General features: G+C 45.3%; 1 protein-coding gene across 2 annotated transcripts in view; it reads right to left on the minus strand.

Annotated features, from left to right (window-relative positions):
• The window catches only part of NKAIN2 (sodium/potassium transporting ATPase interacting 2), a 750,023-nt gene that overhangs the window by 27,089 nt on the left and 704,053 nt on the right, over window positions 1-18,881 (minus strand). The window lies entirely within an intron of this gene.

The raw sequence follows: 18,881 nt of genomic DNA on the forward strand, positions 1-18,881 counted from the left end.
AACTAAATGTTTTTGATTTTTGGCAACTGTTTTGGATTTTTTTTTGTCAGAAATACTATTTTTGAATGAAACCCCATGGGGGGGGGGAGGAGGGGAGAGAATAACAATGAAACAAAGAAACAAACCAAAAAAACTTTTCAGTGAAAAAACTGAAGGCCTAGGATCTAGTCCAATGAGCTTGAGAGTTGTCTCATTGAGTATTCCTTCATCTGCCACTTGGAAATGAGTCCTGTAGTTGTGACTGTGGAAGGGGTTTGTGTGTCTGGACCGCCCTCTCAGATCCAAGAAATAGTTAGTCCTACATCGGAGGATAGATTTATGGATATGTTTATGTCAGTGTCTCTTACAGCAGTTGGCAAACACAGATTTTGTTCCTTAGATTCCCCCTGGTAAGAATGTGTACAGAATATAATCTTAAATGGAAACAATATCATTCAAAGAACATATATATTTGTGCTGGAAGACCACGGTCACCAGTGGATTACCCCAGATAATATTTTCCAAAAATGTTAAACATCACACATAGCATAGGCCAAATATAATGTAATTCCTCTATTAGTCCTTCTACTGGTTCAAGTCCAGTAGGTTGTCTCTGAGAAGTTAGATTCCACGTGAAAGCTCTTTGCAGCATCTTATGTGCTCTTCAAGGCTGTCCGTCACATATGATATCTGAGAAGTTTTCCTTTACATAATGTTAACAGACTACTACCTCTTCTAGCTCATCATTAAGGTCTACATAAAGATGATATGGAGTCAACTGAGTCTAGGCTCTTTAATTTTTTTTGTGCTGAAAAGTGATCGTTTGGTCTAACGCTTTTGCATAACATCATCGTCAGTTTTGAGATACTAGAGTCTAGATTTGTCATGCAGAAGACTTAAAAAACAAACAAATGATAACAAAAAACCTTTTTTTGGCCAGATCAAGTCTCCATTTGGAGATCACTTGCAACCAATGCAGATGGTGTGTGGAGGATAGTTAAATCTCTACTGGGAGCACAAAAAACATCAATAGAGGCTATATTTCTATGTTACAACAGAGCTAAATGATCATTTCAGTCATTTATTTCATATCTGACCTATAGCTCTGCTGGGAGGATTTGACACCAGGGAGGCATGAAAATTCGCTGTTGGACACAAAGAACCTATTGTACCAAGAACAGTGGCATCTTCTGTTAACAGCAGCATTTCATCTCTATTTTATTGGTTCACTATTTCCTTTGGTAACTTGGCATAAAGATAGAGGACTAAATTACTCCACTGACATAATCCTGTGTAACCCCATTGACTTCAATGATGTCACATGGAGTATAATTCAGCAAAGAATTAGGCCCAGAAACATTCATAAATGATTCCACTCTTGAATGTGAGCCTCAGCTTAATAGTTTCTCTGTTCTCTTTTTACAGATCATCAGATCCTAGTTAGTTGCGTCTCTGGTAGGCAGTCACAGTAGTAAAGACATTTTGACAATAGTTTGGTATTTCACTTCTTGCTAAAATGCCACAAGTTCATGTTATTAATGAAACTTCTCTTACAAAGTGAAGCAAACAAACTGTATCACAAATTATGCTTACTACTGATCTTTTAATTGCATCCAGTTGCATCTCTTAAATATCTGGGGAACTCCTTTAATATATAAGTAAATCCTACAGCATTTCATCAGATGAGCTTGCTGATTAAAACAGTGCCTTTAAGCTAGAAATTGTTCTGCTCTGAACACAAATGGAAGTTTGTCTCCCGCGAGATAATCAGGATTCATAAAACAAACCTCTCTTTCTCTCATGTTTCTCTAGCTCTTTTCTTGATGCACGTATATCAACCTTTGTTTTAATTTTAACTTCACAGCTATTTTTCACAATAATGTATTGGCTCAGATACAGTGATGGACATTCAACTGCTGTTTTCAAAGGGAGATGCATTCTGTCAATAATAAAGGGTATCCATGGAAAGCTGAGGCACTGAAGGTTCACAGAGCACAGATGGACTGCACTGAATAAATATAATTTAGCAAAGTAGACCTTAGTTGTTTTCACACGGTTATTGCATGGTGTCTCTAAACAAGTGAAGAGTTACCAATGCAATGTACCTGGGCATGAAGCCACCACCCCTTAGGAAACTCCAACTAGTACAGAATGCTACAGCATGTATCCTCAGCAGCACAGGCTACCGTGAACATCAGTGTCAAACCTGTCCTGTGCTCTCTACACTGGCTTCCCATAGAATAAGGAGTCAAATTCAAGGTCTTGGTTCATATCTTCAAGGTGCTAAATGGTCTGGGCCCAATATCTCCAAGGGCAAATCTACACTTCTGACTACAGCTACAAGTACATTGTTGTGCCATAACCTCCCTCTTGTTCACATCTGAAACCTTGAAGCACGTTCCTGAAGTACAGTCCAGTGCACAAAAGCTAGCATGCATTAGGGGCGTGGGTATTTACACACCGCCAATGTTGCATAGCCCTGTACCCATTCGACTGTACAGTGTGAACGAGGGCAAGGGGCATATATACCAGGTTACGGGGATCAATAATCCTTGAGGGCCATTCCCACAATGCACTGATCCCTTTGCTGCCTGACCTTTGCCCAAAAGTATAAAGGTCCCTGCCTCCTGCCCCCTTGCCAGCAGTAGTAGCAATCTGCACTGAGCACTTCCAAACAGTTTTCTGCTGAACTCCATTGATCTGTACAGGCAATCCTGGATCAAGGTCTGAGAGCAGTTGCCTAGTCTCTGGAGCACACCCTCATCCTAATCAATGTGTGATCAGAGTAAACCATCCTCCATGACTTTTTCCACATAGGCAGAAACATTCCTGTGTACTGGGAGATTTTGCAGAGGCTTGAGGAGGCAGGCATTCATCAGATTCCTTCGCAGTGCTGGGAGCATACGAAGCACCTCAGGCTCCTGTACTGGAGGGTGAAGGACTCCACTAGTTACTCCGGGAAGGGACCTAGCACATGCCTGTGCTATGATGAGCAAGACTAGGTGCTCTCCAGGGCTACAAGCATGGACCCTGAAGTGCCTCACATCTCCCTCCTCAACCTCACCCAGTCTCATCATATGATGGGATGCCATGGAGGGCCTGCGTGAAGATGCAGCAGGGATGTCGGAGGAAGTCCCAGGAGACACAGAGAAAGAGGAGCATGTGATTTTGCACCTCCACCCGGCGGCTCTGGCTGAGGAAGCCCACCCGAGAAGCCTTAGGACCCAGTGCTGCTGTAGGAACCAGAATCCGACACTGGTAAGTTTTACAATGGATCCTGCAACTATCACCAGCAATATCCCTTCTTGCTCTGGTGGTAAACGCTTCACCCTGGCCCTCACCCCACCCCGATATGGTTCTAGAGCAACACACAACTGTAATTCAATGATTTCATTGAAATCCCATGAAACACTGTGAAACATTTAGCAGAAGCTACAAGAAGTTATTAACAAGCAGTCACTGAGTCCCTGTATCTGCACATTTCTCAGGCAGCACTGACACCAATAGTCCCGAGGCTGCGTGACAGAGGCGGAAAGGGAGGGAGGGAAGGTGAGAGGGAAAGGGCAGGTTTTAAAGGGCCTGTGTGGGAAAATAATAGTTTCGTGACAGTTATGGTTGTGCAGAGACCCAACACCACCCCTCTCCACCCCCACCTCCATCTTTCCTTCCCCTTATGAAAAGGAGCCATGCAGAAGTGGGTGGGGGTGGTTGGTAGCTTGTGTATGGATGCCCCTAGGTCCAGGAAGGGAAAGGGAACTATTTGGCTGTCCAAAGAAAGTCAGAATGGTCCATTTGGCCGATGCCCATTTCAAATGTTTTGTACTGTCCCTGTCTCTGGTGTCTCTCTTCTTCTTGTGCTAAGCCACTAGGCAGAAGCTAGGAGAAACAGGGGTGGGTGAAGCATCCACTCTGGTGGCTGCAACAACACAATGCCGTATTTCTTAGCAGCGGAGAGGCGCCTGGCTTGTGGTGTTAATCAAAAAGTTCAGGGAAGATCATACACTTCTGGAGTCACACTCTATGTCCCTATACCTTTCAATGCTGTTTGCTGGACACAGGGGCTGAACGTTCTGGCGATGCAGGAGGAATTAGAGGGTTGGTGGATGTCTTCTGTGGTTCTCTGTTCCTATTCCATGCTAGCATAGAATACAGTCAATTTTCTCCTGAATTGCCACCCAGTTCTGTAGGAAAAATTCAGCAAATTTTGGATGTAGCAGAAATTCAAGCTGTTTTTTTAGGTTTAATGGAAGGGTGAATGTGCTTGATACACCTTGGTAGCTCACCAAAACCCTCCACTCAGCAATATGTAGAGGGTCACCATTAGCAGAAACATCTCTCAGCATAGGTGACTGGGTGTTCTTCACAGTACTGGAAAGCCATGTCTCTTTTCCATTCCAATACCTTCAAAACAGCTATGTTCTCCAAGTGATGGCCAAGCCTTCAAAGAAGAAAAAGGTGACTGGTAACGTTACCTCTGAAGGAAGCAAATCAGACTCAAACTGGTCCCCTTGATGCTCTGTAAACATTACAACAGTTTAATAAAAGTAATGCAGGTATCTTACCATTTTTATCCTCAGTTCCTTCCTCATGGGCTGCAAAAGTAGTTTGAAGGAAGGAGGCTATAACAGTTGCATTCATGGGATGCTAAAAATTATTAAGATTGGGGCCTTTCACAGTATTAAGATTGGGGCCTTTCACAGAACAGTTGCCTTATGTGGGGGGATTTAGGTACATTTAGGTAAATGCTACCCTTGTCTTTGATGTGGCAGGACATTCCGATGCTGGCAGGGAAATCATTGCAATGGTAAGGCAGGAGTTGCACTGCAAAGATAGCAGAGGAAGACGAAGAACCCTGGAAAATCTGCTTCTTGGCATAGATAGAAGGAGCCAGGAGCAGTTCGACTTTCTTAGGCAAAGGGAGGCATGGGCTCCTAGGCAGGATAAGGCACTTCTGCAAATGGAAAGACAGCACAAGTAATGGGAGTGTGTGCATCAAGCATGAGATCATGCACTCATGCAGCCCTAGTCCAGCTGGTGGAGGAATGTTTTCAGGACCCACCCGCCACTGTACCTACTCCTGTCCAGGAACAAGCACCACCTCCTTCTCTACTCCTCCAGCTGACACCAGGCTGCTGCTGAGGTAGTGAATCCCCCCAATCCTCGGACTCCCGGCTGCACAAGATCCTCAGTAGGTACCTGAACCCCCTTGCTGGGGAACCCCTCCAGGGCATTCAGGAGGAGAGCCCAATCTAGTCCCTATAGCCCAGCCTGTGTTCGGCCCCCAAACCTCATGCAGGAGGCATCCCTGTTTGTTCTCCTGCACAGTATTCCACAGTCGTCCCCTGCACTGTCAGGGTGAGGGGGATGGGAAGGGTGAGGAGACATGTCCACAGACATTAATGTTTGATCACTTCTCAAGGAATTTGACCTTTATTTTTTGTTTCATTTGTCCCTGTCACAAGCAGTTTCAGCTCCACTTGTGTGTGCACCTTGTTTTCAGAGTACCATCAATGTGATACTTCCCAAAGGTCTGGGATGGGGTTTCTGAAAAGTCTGGTGCTATGGAAGTGCAAACAATTTCATCCCTCCCCACCTCCACACACACCGGCCATAAATTTGCTAACTTTATTTTTTAAAGTATTCATGACAATGAAGTAAGCTGTGAAATAGCTGTTGCTATCCAAAGCACCAGAATGAAAAACAGAACACACGTTGATTGAAACGTCTTTAAGGCTTCGTTAATGATTTAAGTGATAATACTGGCAAGGGAGACAAAACTAAATTAGCACTGAAGATATCTGACACTGAGTGATGCTTTCACAACCCCACTGCCCCCATCCCCATCAAACAGTCACCACTGGAAATGATGGGAGTAGGCATGCCATTGGAGTACACATGCCATGGGAGTAATTGTACATAGAACTGATAAGTGGTCTGAGCAACAGTGTCAGAAAACACTGTGAGGAAGGAATGTGTGAAGTCCCTCCTTACACCTTACAGAACTTTTTTTAATATTACGTTAACAATGCTCCCCATAAAGCAGCCCGAAATACAGCAGTTAACACATAACAAAAACATTGCTTGATAATGCCCTTAAAGTGTGCTGAAACTCGCCTCAGCAAAAAACCAAAAGGGTTAACCTTGAGGGCCCCACCACTCAATTGTCTGCTTTCAGTTAGTACATTAACATTGGCTGCAGGGGATTGAAACCCTTGGAGGTATCTCACAAGAGAAATATTTGGCAAAGCTGCATTGAGCTTTTCCAGCAGCACCATAGCATCACAGTAGTGTCCCTTGGCACAGTCTCAAGTTACTTTCTGGCTCCTCGCTGTTCCATGATGTAAAAGCACATAGCATCATGAATTTCCCTGGCCTGCTGGGAACCAGGAGCTCTGTACATAAGTGTGATCTGGCTGCATGTACAGGCTTTTAGAAACAGATGTGTCCTGGGCCCACTCGCTGTATTCTCCTATAGCCTCTCAGATGTTGTGCAAGGCACAACACACTACAATAATCAGAACTGCATTGGCCACACTGGTATCCAGATGGATCCAGAAGCATCACCAACAGGCTTTCAGCTGCCCAAAGGCTCACTCTGTCACCATTCTGCAGATAATCTTTACTTGAACACCCTTTTATCTGAGTAGGCACTGTCAGGGTATGGTTTCAAGAGCCATGGTAGGAATGCGTATGAGGGATCCTCCAAAATAAATGTTGGCACAGAAAAACTGAACATAATCACATCACTTGTGGAGAAGAAAGTCCCTTCTTCCCTACTTCAGTACAACCCTGAACTCCCGAACACCCTGGCATCTAGAATCTTTCCCGTTTGTCCAACATTCATGTTCATGAACTGACCCTTGTAGTCCACTTAACCTTGGAGAACCCATGAATACTAACCTTTGTGGTTCACATATTTACTGGCCCCTTTTGGTGGGCAAAGTATAGGGATGTGTGTTCCATCAATGGCTGCCACACAGTTTAGAAACCCCATCCTCTGAAATTCCACAATAATTTCAGGGACTTGGATTATGGCAACCACCCTTGGGTACATCACAGTGTTGATAGCCTGGAAAACCTGTACAACACCACTTTGACAGTTGACTTCCCAATTCTGAACTGGTTTACAACTGACTGGTAGCTGTCAGGTGTTGCCAGCTTTTAAAGGATGATAGTCACCTGCTTCTGCACTGACATGGGTTTCCAAACTCGAATGGTCTGGCACTGGTGGGCTGCTAAAAACTGCTCACACAACTCCATGAAGGTCTTCTTCATTCTGAAGTTCTGCAGCCACTGGTCATCATCCCAGGTTTCCAAGATGATGTGGTCCCACCACACTGTGCTGGTTCTCCAGGATCAGAAGCAGTGGTCCATCCATGGGCATCCTTTTGCAATCCCTGCATTCAACACATCTGTTCCTTAGCACTACAGTGGACGTTCATTCCTCCTCTGGGTCAGTTGTCTTTAGTGTCTCAATTTTTTCTGGACTGATTCTGTCCAGTGTCCGATACTGCGCTGCATGAACATTTGTCCAGTGAGAGGTAGCAGGAGCAGAACCATATCATCATACACACTTGCTGCATGTCTCCAACACAATTTGGAAGAAGGGAGAGATGACCGAAAGCTGCTATTACCAAATGTGTGAAGATGGTGTACCGTTCCAGCAACACACAGCAAGGCAATTCCCAGTTGTCTTCTGTGACGCACAGGACTCTGTGGTAGTACTGTCATTATGTACCAAAAAGGGGTAGTGTGGACGTGGGCATATGCCTGTGCACAGCATGTACCTGTGTCCAACTCAGCATATGTGGACACTTGGTGTGGGTACAAGGTACATGTGCTAACAATACATGGAAAAGTATGCAGGGAAGTGCACAAGTGTAGATGTAGCATAAAAGATCGTCTAAAGCTCCAGGTTGAAGGCATGGTTGAAAACTTTGCTCCTCAGGCATATTGGCACAGCACTTTCTACAATAAGGATAAAGCACATCTGCATTTCTCAGAGGCCAGCCCAAGCCTATGGAATGAACTACCTCAGGAACTAAAGACCATCACAAACCTCACCACCTTGTGTTCCGAGTGCAAGACACATTTATTTGACCTTGCCTTCTCTACCATAAAGATATAACAATGTGTGTATATATAATAAAATAAATTCCAAAACATTCTACTGCACACACTCCCCTCCCTGGGGAGAGTATCAGAGAACAAACATATGACAGATGTTAGTCATGTCACCTAATGCACTACTGGAAGGTGTTCAGATGCTACTCTGATAAGTGTGGTATCAAAACCTATATAAAATAGAACTTTTCATTCAGATGGGAAAATTTTGTTATGAGAAGATAGTGAATGAGCCCTTGGGTTAGAGAAACACTTCACAGCTAGGAAAGCTGCCATGGAAATTCTTGTTACTTTGAGTGCATTCTGGTCACTGCTACTTCCGTTACAGACACTGTAAACATAAGAACATAAGAATGGCCATACTGGGTCAAACCAAAGGTGCATCCAGCCCAGTATCCTGTCTGCCAACAGTGGCCAATGCCAGGTGCCCCAGAGGGAGTGAACCTAACCGGTAATGATCAAGTGATCTCTCTCTCCTGCCATCCATCTCCATCCTCTGACAAACAGAGGCCAGGGATTAAAAGAAATGGGCCCAAAGCACCAAAGATCAGCTCTGGATCCCCAATTCCCCCGGTTATATGTTTGGATCTTTCCCATACTGACTGGAACTTACCCAGTGTTTGAGCCAGGGTTTGGCTTTATGCCCTTCTTTAATTCATTGTGGAGAGGGACAATAATTCATCTAATTTAGATACATAGATGACTAAATGCTTGTCTTTGACACTGAATGCCATCACAGACACGATTTTCTGAAGCTCTTTACTGCTCTCACAGATATGCCTACAACAGACTATAATTAAAGACTACTGTTTCTGAAAGCTACTCTTCTCCTATCCCGATCCTCCCAAACCCAGTGTTAGTTTGTGATTGAAGGCTGTTTTCATATGATAAAGATGGAAATTACATGATGGTCTAAACCAGTGTAGTAAAATACAGTAACTCCTCACTGAACGTTGTAGTTATGTTCCTGAAAAATGCGACTTTAAGCGAAACGATGTTAAGCGAATCCAATTTCCCCATAAGAATTAATATAAATGAGGGGGTTAGGTTCCAGGGAAATTTTTTTCACCAGACAAAAGACTATATTATCTATCTATATATACACACACAGTATAAGTTTTAAACAAACAATCTGATACTGGTACACAGTGATGATGATTGTGAAGCTTGGTTGAGGTGGAGGAGTCAGAGGGTGGGATACTTCCCTTACTGCTAAATGATGAACTAGCAATTGGCTGAGCCCTCCAGGGTTAACTCTTTCACTCTACAAGGCAGCAGGAATGGAGGGAGATATGCACATTTCCCCTTTAAGAACACTGCCTTGTTAATTAGATCAGCTTCCTGAGAGTGCAGCTGCTGCAAACTCTCTCCCTCCTGAACAGGGCCAGCACCAGCAAAACAAGCGGGTGCTTGGGGCGGCACATTTCTAGGGGCAGCATTCTGGCACCAGCCATCATAGGCGCCAACTCCGGGGCACAGGGAAAAAGTGCCCCCGCCGCCCCAGCTCGCCTCCACTCCGCCTCCGCCTGCTCCCCTGAGTGGGCCGCCGCTGCTCCGCTTCTCCCCCCTCCCTCCCAGGCTTTCCGGGCGCAAAACAGCTGTTTCGCGCAGCAAGGGTGGGAGGGGGCAAGGAGAAGCCAAGTGGCAGGCGTTCGGGGAAGGCGGCGGTGGTGGAGCGGAGGTGAGCTGGAGCGGGGAGCGGTTCCTCTACCCACCGTTATTTCCTGCACCCCCCACCCTAGCTCACCTCCGCTCTGCCTGCTCCCCTGAACGCACTGCTGCTCTGCTTCTCCCCCCTCCCTCGCCTGAGAGGGAGGAGGGAGAAGCGGAGCAGTGGCGCGCCCGGGGGAGCAGGTGGAGTGGAGGTGAGCTAGGGTGGGAGGTTGCGGGGGCACCCGCAGGAAGCAATGGGGGGGGGGGAAATGTGGCCCGCCTGGGGGAAGAGGCGGGGCTGGGAATTTGGGAAAGGGGAATTTGGGGAAGGGGTTCGGAAGGGGTGGAGTTGGGGTGCTGAAGGCAGGGGGGCACGAAAAAAAAGGGGGGGCAGCCAAAATTTTTTTTGCTTGGGGCGGCAAAAATCCAAGAAACGGCCCTGCTCCTGAACCCTGGTGTCCCCCCCGCTCTATGGAAGATGGGGTAAGCGGGATGCAGGAGCAGGGGAGGGGGACACCCTGATATTAGCCCCCTCTTCCTTCCCTCCCCCCTGCACAGCAAGCAGGAGTCTCGGGAAGCAGCTCCAAGGCAGAAAGCAGGAGCAGCACATGGCAGTGGGGGGAGGGACAGCTGCAATTGCTAGTCTGCTGGCAGCTGCTGCACAGGGAACTTAGGGGAGCGGGGAGCTGATAGGAGGAGCTGATGGGGGGCTGCTGGTCCACCCTTGTTCCAAGCCCTCACCAGCTAGCTGCAACGGGCTGCTCTTTCTGCAAGCAGTGGACAAAGCTGGTGGCTTAGAAGGGAGCATTTCACAACTTTAAACCAGCATGCTCCCTAATTGATCAGCAATGTAACAACGTAACAACGAAACAACGTTAACTAGGATGACTTTAAGTGAGGAGTTACTGTACCCACTTCTTCTCCCCCAAACCTTAAACCAACAAAGAAAAACCCAACCCAGCAACACAACCCCAAGAGGAACTACAAGTTTTCAAAGATTACTTCAGATTGTTTATATTCTGTTTGATGGGTACACCCCTCTCATGTCTACACAAAGTTAAAAAAATCTCTTTAAGAAAAACTGACAAATTATTTACCACTGTAACCCAGAAGTATATTCTTAAGGAGTTTGTGAGGCTATAAGTTACTCCTGAGCTTGATCAGAGTGCACTTCTGGAGTTGCCAAGGTTGCCAAGTGCTGTGATCACACTAAATCTAAATCAGCATTGATCAAAATCCTGTCTAGTTATTTTTCCTCCCCCCCTTTGATTGAGACAAAATGTTTTCATTCACTGCAAATGGCAGCAGGCTTGGGAAAAGGCTTTTTTGGAAAACTCATGATTCCTGTTCAATTTTTTTTTTACTATAGCACCAATATTGATAATTGTAAAGAGGAATCTTTATTAAGCCAGTTAGCTGAACCAAAGAACGACACCAAGGAAAACAAAATTAGAAGAGGGTAAGTTTTGCACACGGGGCTGAAGAAGAGAACGTTATAAATATGAAGATGAATGACTTAAGGGTTCTGGAACTAGCACAAGGTCCTGTCCTCACTGAAAGTAAATAATTCTTATCTCCTTCTATAACTGCTCTTTGTCAGAAGAAAGGTCAATCCAACACAAATGCATTGTGTCTTTGGGCTGAAAAACAGAGCAGCATCCACAGAGGCAACTAAGTATTGTATTTTAACTTCTCATGCCAAGCCTAAGTTTTGTAGCACATAGGGGTTTGAAAGGATCACTCAGAAGTTGAAGATCTCTGAAGAGAAAACAAAAGGGGACTGGGTTTGGAACAGAAGGATGGGTCCAATGCTATAGGATCAGGCTTAGAGTGCCAGTGTTAATTCTAGATTTTATTGCTTTTATGAGAACCATATAAGTCAAACCATTGTACCTAAATTTTCAGTCACCTGCCATTTAGCTATGTATCTTCCACTAACTTTACTGGGATCTGTGTGACTAGATTCCGCGTAACGCGATACGATTAAGGGTCAGTGTTTCTTTGAAATAGATTTTTGCAGTTTAATATATGTACATAATATTATGACCCAATTGAAGATGAGGGTTGGTAAATTACCATCAAGAAAACTTGCAGTATATTGATTTCTCAAGAAAATCATACCCATTACTTAGTAGAACAAAGGAGACAGAGACCTTTCTATCAATAGCTGTAGAATTAGATTAGTGTTATGGGGGTTTTGAAGCTGTCCCATGTACTAACCTTTCCAAATTATATTTTGTTTGCCTGAAGTGTTACGGTATTGTAGACAGCAGATCACTGCTAGAGTTTATTGTGACACTGAAGTAACACAGTACAGAGACTATTCTACAGAGATGCAGCTTTATTTATGTTTATATGTACAATTGTTATCCTGATTTTTTGAGAGTTCTCATTCTGCTTACAAGTTTAACTACTCCTTATTGAAACAGTAGGCAGGTGCATTTTAAAAATATTAACTTACTGGGCCAAAACCCTTCTGGAGAATGCAGTTTGCACTGACACTGAACTCTTTGGCTGTGGAATTAACAAATGCTATGCTATATAAAGCAGATATTTAGTTGATGTGATCAAGTCTCTTGGTCCTGACTGATAGCCAGAATAACTGATCTTGTAGAAGCTGTGTTAAACTACTGGCGAACTTAAGAACAACCATACTGTGTCAGAGCAATGGTCCACCTAGCCCAATATTCTGTCTTCAGACAGTGGTCAATGCCAGGTGCTTCAGAGGGAATGAACAGAGCAGGCAATAATCGAGTGATCCATCCCATATTGCCCATTGCCAAATTCTGGCAAACAAAGGCTAGGGACACTTCAGAGCATGGTTTTGCATCCCAGCCCATCCTTGTTAATAGCCATTGATGGACCTATTCTCCATGAATTTATCTAGTTCTTTTTTTAATCCTGTTAAAGTCTTGGTCTTCACAACATCCTCTAGCAAAGAATTCCACAGGTTGACTGTGCACGGTGTGAAGAAATACTTCCTTTTGTTTGTTTGAAGTCTGCTGCCTATTAATTTCATTTGGTGACCCCCTAGTTCTTGTGTTATGAGAAGAAGTAAATAACACTTCCTTATTTACTTTCTCCACACCCGTCATGATTTTATAGACCTGTCTCACATATGCCCTTTGTTTTCTCTTTTTTTAGCTGAAAAGTCCCATTTTATTAATCTCTCCTCATACAAAAGCTGTTCCATACCTCTAATTGTTTTTGTTGCCCTTTTCTGTACTTTTCCAATTCCAATATATCTTTTTTGAGGGGGGTGACCAGATCTGCATGCAGAGGCAATATGATATTTTCTGTCTTCTTATCTATCCCTTTCCTAATGATTGCCAACATTCTGTTAGTTTTTTTGACTGCCGCTGCACACTGAGTGGATGTTTTCCGAGAACTATCCACAATGATTCCAAGATCTCTTTCTTGAGTGGCAACAACTAATTTAGACTCCATCATTTTATATATATAGTTGGGATTATGTTTTCCAATGTCCATTACTTTGCATTTATCAACATTGAATTTCATCTGCCATTTTGTTGCCCAGTCACTGGAGCCATCCAGTTTCCATTTTCCAAGCATGGCACTGAAAAACTTGAGAAAAGCTTGTATCTTAACCTACATAGTAAGCATCAGTTTGCTTTTTAATTAAAAAAAATCTTAGAGGTTGCTATTTTCCCCTTATGGGAACAATATAACCTAAATGATAGCTACAGAAACCTGTACATACTGGGAAATACAGAGGATACTATTAAGTTACATTCAATTTTTATATTTTGTTTTGTCCAGTGCATCTTATCTCCTTTATAGCGGTAATTTGGAAGTTGCTTGGGGCAGGTCTGTCTTTATTTTCTGGCTGGTGTTTCTAATTTCTTCCTTGCATAAAAATCTCAAGATCAGCACCAAGAACAAGCTAGAACATTTTTATTTGAAATGCTGCTGGGCTCTTCCACATCTATATTGTTTAGGGCAGCTGTTCTCTTAGCTTCTTCCCTGGCTAGCCTTCTTACCCAATGCCCGGAGGAGACACTGCAGGGACACCGAAAATCAAAGGACTGATATCTGTCACTTGAGAGCTGTGCAAACCTTTCTTAACAACAGCAGAAACCAGGTAATACTTGTTTTGAAGTTTTGTTACAAACCCTTAACTTTACCTATGCTAACTTTTGGGCAAACCTATGCTAAACTTTACACAAATCTTCCATATGTGTAGGTATTTGGGGAGGGGGAGCGGGGGGGGGGAGGCAGAAGGGAATTCATGGTTTTAACTCCAAACATGTGCATTTTGGTACCTTTACATGGTTTCAATTTGAAGCACTGGGAAATGCTGTGGTTTGGACTGAGTTTCACTTTGTTTTCAAGTTTTTTCAAACCTGAGTCTACAAGTAAAATTTAGAGGCTGCAAACCTGTATGAACTGAAACTGAGTATTGTTCATTGTACCTGATGTAAGCCCAAACAACAGAGTATTTTACTGCTATCAGGCTCAATCCTGAGTTCCACTCTACTCCTTTTGCACCGTCTCTGCTGCACAAAGAGAGCACAGGGGGATTTTTCTTGGCAGGAGGGGGCATGGCCAGAATATGCTGACCTATGGCAATCCCCATCTGATAGATGACAGTACTGAAGAGCCAAACACAGCTCCCTATCTGAGCTACATTTGGTAGATATGGGAGCATCTTAGGATCAAGGCCTTATTGTCACTTGAACAGAGAACTACCTAAGTTAGCAAACCAATGTCCACTTTTTCTTTTTTTCCTTTTGAGAAACTAACTCCACTTGACCTTTTTTTGTAAACACCTGCTTGACTATTTAGGGCTCTAAGTGTCCCTAAACCTTTGACTGCTAGAAGCTGGAATTGGACAGCAGTCCACTTTATAACAGTCCACTCGATAAATTGCCCTGATCTGTTCACTCCCTCTGAGTGAAGCATCTGGCACTGGCCACTGTCGGAAGACAGGATACTGGGCTAGATGAAACATTGGTTTGCCCCAGAATGGCCATTCTTATGTTTTGCTCTGAAGGTTTTATAGCACTAGGCATTTAGACATTCCCCGCTGGTCTTCTGGGAATGCTACAGAATGGTTTAATCATCTGACTTTGGTATCTGACTGCCTTGGGCAGCTGTAGCTTTTCTTATCGGTATGTCTTACTGTGTGTCACCTTTTCTAGACAGCTCTAGGATTAGGAAAAGAAAAATTGGTTCTTTATGCTACAGATCTAACAAACCCACAGACTGCTCACAGCCCACCAAATGAATGCCTAGCATTTAAAATCGACCTGGATGAGATGAAACAGCTGATTATAAATGCTAGGCATTCATTTAGGGGACCAGGGGAAAAAATTTGCATTACTGAGGATTGTGCAGATTGTATAGGGGGAAATATTTTGATGATACAAGAGAACACTAAAAACCTTTGGTAAACAAATGCGTGCAAGTACCTTGGCTGAATGAAAACATCTTCATGTACAGGTGTCCACATAGCAAGTGAGGCTGGGAAATCTGAATGTGAACAATGGGTTCTTAGAGCTGTATTTATACTCCCAAAGATGCAGCATTCGGAGGAAAAGAAAGGCAGGATAAGAAGAAAAGTGCTGTGTTGGTTTGCCAGCTCACAAAGATTTTGCAGGCTAATCTGAAAACAATGTGGAAGGAAAGGGTGTTGTAGAAGCAGAGGTAATTCACTGTTCTTTACAGTGACATATTGGATTAAATTAGAACAATGCTATCACACCTACACCAAGAGACAGAATGTTTCAGAGGAGGTGAGAGAAACTTTCCTGCAAAGATTGACTCCTTTCCCGTGATGCTATTTATTTTCATTCTGATGAACTGCAGTGCATTTGAAGGCTCCGAGGGCAGTTACAGTCTTGGGAATGACAGCCTCAATATTACACTAGCTTCCTGGTGGGTGGTCAAGGTGTAACAGCTCGGTGTGGCTCTGATCAAAGTGCTGCTGTGATTGGCTAGCGATGGCTGTTGTGGCAAGGCAGATTGATGCACTGTATGTGAAGTGCACAGCTCAGCTGAAGCTGCTGTTCAGCAGTCTGAATGGCCAAGTTTTCCATCACAAAAAGAAAACCAAATACAGGATGTCTTTCCATCCATATAAAAGACTATTGATCACACTTTAAACTGTGCTCGTCAAATAAGGATTTAATTTATTCTTCAATGAATATCAATTGATTATTAAAAGACAAGAACGATAATTTGTGAAGGAAGCAGGAATCAGGGTAATAACCGAGAGCCATATTGATCAGAAATCTATAAGTGCATAAACAACAAAGTTAACAAAGGGCAGGTGGTTAGCTCACAAAGGGGCTAATCTCATCTCCATGGCCACAGAGGAGCCACTGGTAGCAAAGCTTGTGCACAGGATGGAGAGGCAGGAATGGAGACAAGGAGCCCACCTGGCAAAGTGCAGATGGCAGATGGGGATGGGGCAGGAAGAGGAGTGGGGCCAGAGAATCTGGTCCCTGTACTAGGGTTGCCAACATTCTAACTGCACAAAACTGAACATCCCTGCCTGCCCTTTCCCTGAGGCCCCGCCCCTGCTCACTCCACCCCTCTTCCTCCGTTGCTCACTCTCCCCCAGCCTCACTCACTTGCTCATTTTCACCGGGCTGGTGCAGGGGGTTGGGGTGCGGGGGGGTGAGGGCTTTTGCTGGGGGCATGGGCTCTGGGTTGGGGACAGAAATGAGGGGCTCAGGGTGTGGGGGGGCTCCAGGCTGGGGACGAGGGGTTGGGGTTCTGGAGAGGGGTGCAGGATCAGGGCTAAGGGGGATTGGGCTCCAGGGTGGGGCCATAAATGAGGGGTTCAGGGTGTGGGAAGGGGCTCCGGCTGGGGGTTGGAGTGCGGGAGGGGGTGAGGGCTCCGTCTGGGAGTATGGGCTCTGGGGTGGGGCTGGGGATGAGGGTGCAGGAGGGGGCTCAGGCCTGGGGTTGGGTGTGGGATGGGGTGAGAGGTGCGGGCTCCAGGCAGTGCTTACCTCAGGTGGCTCCCAGAAGTGGTGAAATGTCCCTCCAGCTCGTAGGTGGAGGTGCGACCAGGTGGCTCCGCATACTGCCCCCACCCCAAGAGCCATATCCGCAGCTCCCACTGTCTGGGAATTGCGGCCATTGGGAACTGCAGAGCCGGTGCTCAGGGCAGGGGCAGCATGCAGAACCCCCAGGGCTGCCCCTATGCCTAGGAGCCAGAGGGACCTGTCGCTGCTTCCTGGGAGCCACATGGAGCTGGATAGACCTGCCAACCGGACTTTTAACAGCCCAGTGAGCAGTGCTGACCGGAGCCACCAGGGTCTCTTTTCAACCAGGTGTTCCAATAAAAAACCGGACACCTGGCAACCCTACCCTATACAGATACTCAAGTCTTTTGCTCTTTGGCAGGGACATGGGGGACTACTTTAGTAAACAGACTGAAGCAACCTGCACAGAGCAACTCCACAGAATTCCTCCTTCCTATTACCTGTGCATCTGCCCAGTGCACATCCCAGACACTTGACCTGCCATGAGGATTTGCACAATATAAAATTACTCCAAGTCCCACAGGACTTCAAGGACATGCTCAGTAAAAGCCCTTTCTCTGGTACCTAACATTTACAACAACGTGAACACAGTGAACACAGCTCACGTTTCACTACTTTTTTTCTAGCGTTAGACTATTGCAGGGATCAGGCTTTTGCTACCTGTGTGATTTATATTGAAATAGACATAGCAATGCTACTGTTTCAGTTCAACAAAATAGGCTAAGCAGGCTTAAAAAAGCCAACACTACAGCACCTTATGAAACCTTCCCTGCAAAGAAAGCCACTAGAAATTTTAAAGGAATATCATATCAAGTGGTCTGGCTTGTGTGAAAAGAGATTACCCTGCAGGAATTCCAAAGAAAAGGACAATTCAAAAAAACCCACAGCCAGGGGTAATTTCATCACACATGCCTTCTGTCACAAATGTGTGTGTGTGGGGGGGGGGGGGGGGGGTAGAGGGGAAATCACTTTACTGTTTACTTTGTATGCTGCATAGTCATTAGTAATGAACGGGATGAGTTTAAAGTTATGTGTCCCCATCACAGCCTGGAGCAAAAGAGCACCACTAGGTATAAATCCTCAAAAGAGGATATAGACGCCTCAGAAATATGCGTTATAAAAAAAAAACTTTAGCTGAAGTTTCCAGTAATTCCCTATGTCTTGAATCATTTTGGGGGAATGACAAATGATAGAAAGACAATTCTCGGAAAGGCTGTATCCTTAGAATCTATGCATCATTCTAGTGAGTTAAGTGGACGAGTTATATCTGACAGTTTATGAGCCTTGTTAATATAATGCAATATCTGGGACTGTGCCAGCCAGGATCATCCAGGGAAGTCACAATTAGAACTCAGACTGTCGACAAACATCAGAGACCAATTTAATGCTAAATGTTTCAATTGAGTGAGTCCCTTCTCTGCTGTCCATTAAATCAGTGATACTCATTCAGAAGCTCTCAAGCTGCATGTGGCTCTCAACAGCCCTGAATGCAGTTCTCTTCTTAGCTTTGAGTAAAACATTGCTCAGCATGCTGCTGTAGCATTTGCCCTGAGGGGAAACATGAGTGACTAATGCCATGTCTACACTAGCACATATGTCAGCAAAACTTTTGTCGCTCAGGGGTGTGAAAAAACTCCCCCATGAGCAATGTTCCCTCTAATTTTTTACATCCATGTGCAGAATTAATTTTGTTATATGCACCAATATGGAGGTGATGTGTGGCGGGGATAGAGCCAAGGGATTTGGAATGTGGGAGGGGGCTCAAGGGTCATGGCCGGCTCTAACTTTTTTGCTGCCCCAGGCAAAAAAGAAGAGTGCTGCCCCACCGTAACACCCCTCCCCCCCAGTGCCGCGTCGGGCCGCCCAAACCCCCGGAGCGCCGGGCCGCTCAAACCCCCCCCCAGTGCCGCGCCGGGTCGCCCAACCGCCCCCCCCCCCAGCTCTGCGCCGGGCCGCCAAAACCCCCACCCACCCCCAAACACCACGCTGGGCCGGCCAAACCCCTGGAGTGCTGGGCCGCGCCGGGCTGCCCAAACCGCCGCCCCAAGTGCCTCGCCAGGCCGCCCAAACCTCCGCCCCCCCACCAGCGCCGCCCCGCCCCACTCAAAC

The sequence above is a fragment of the Trachemys scripta genome, chromosome 3, assembly GCF_013100865.1.
Source record: "Trachemys scripta elegans isolate TJP31775 chromosome 3, CAS_Tse_1.0, whole genome shotgun sequence".
NCBI classification, from domain to species: Eukaryota; Metazoa; Chordata; order Testudines; family Emydidae; genus Trachemys; species Trachemys scripta.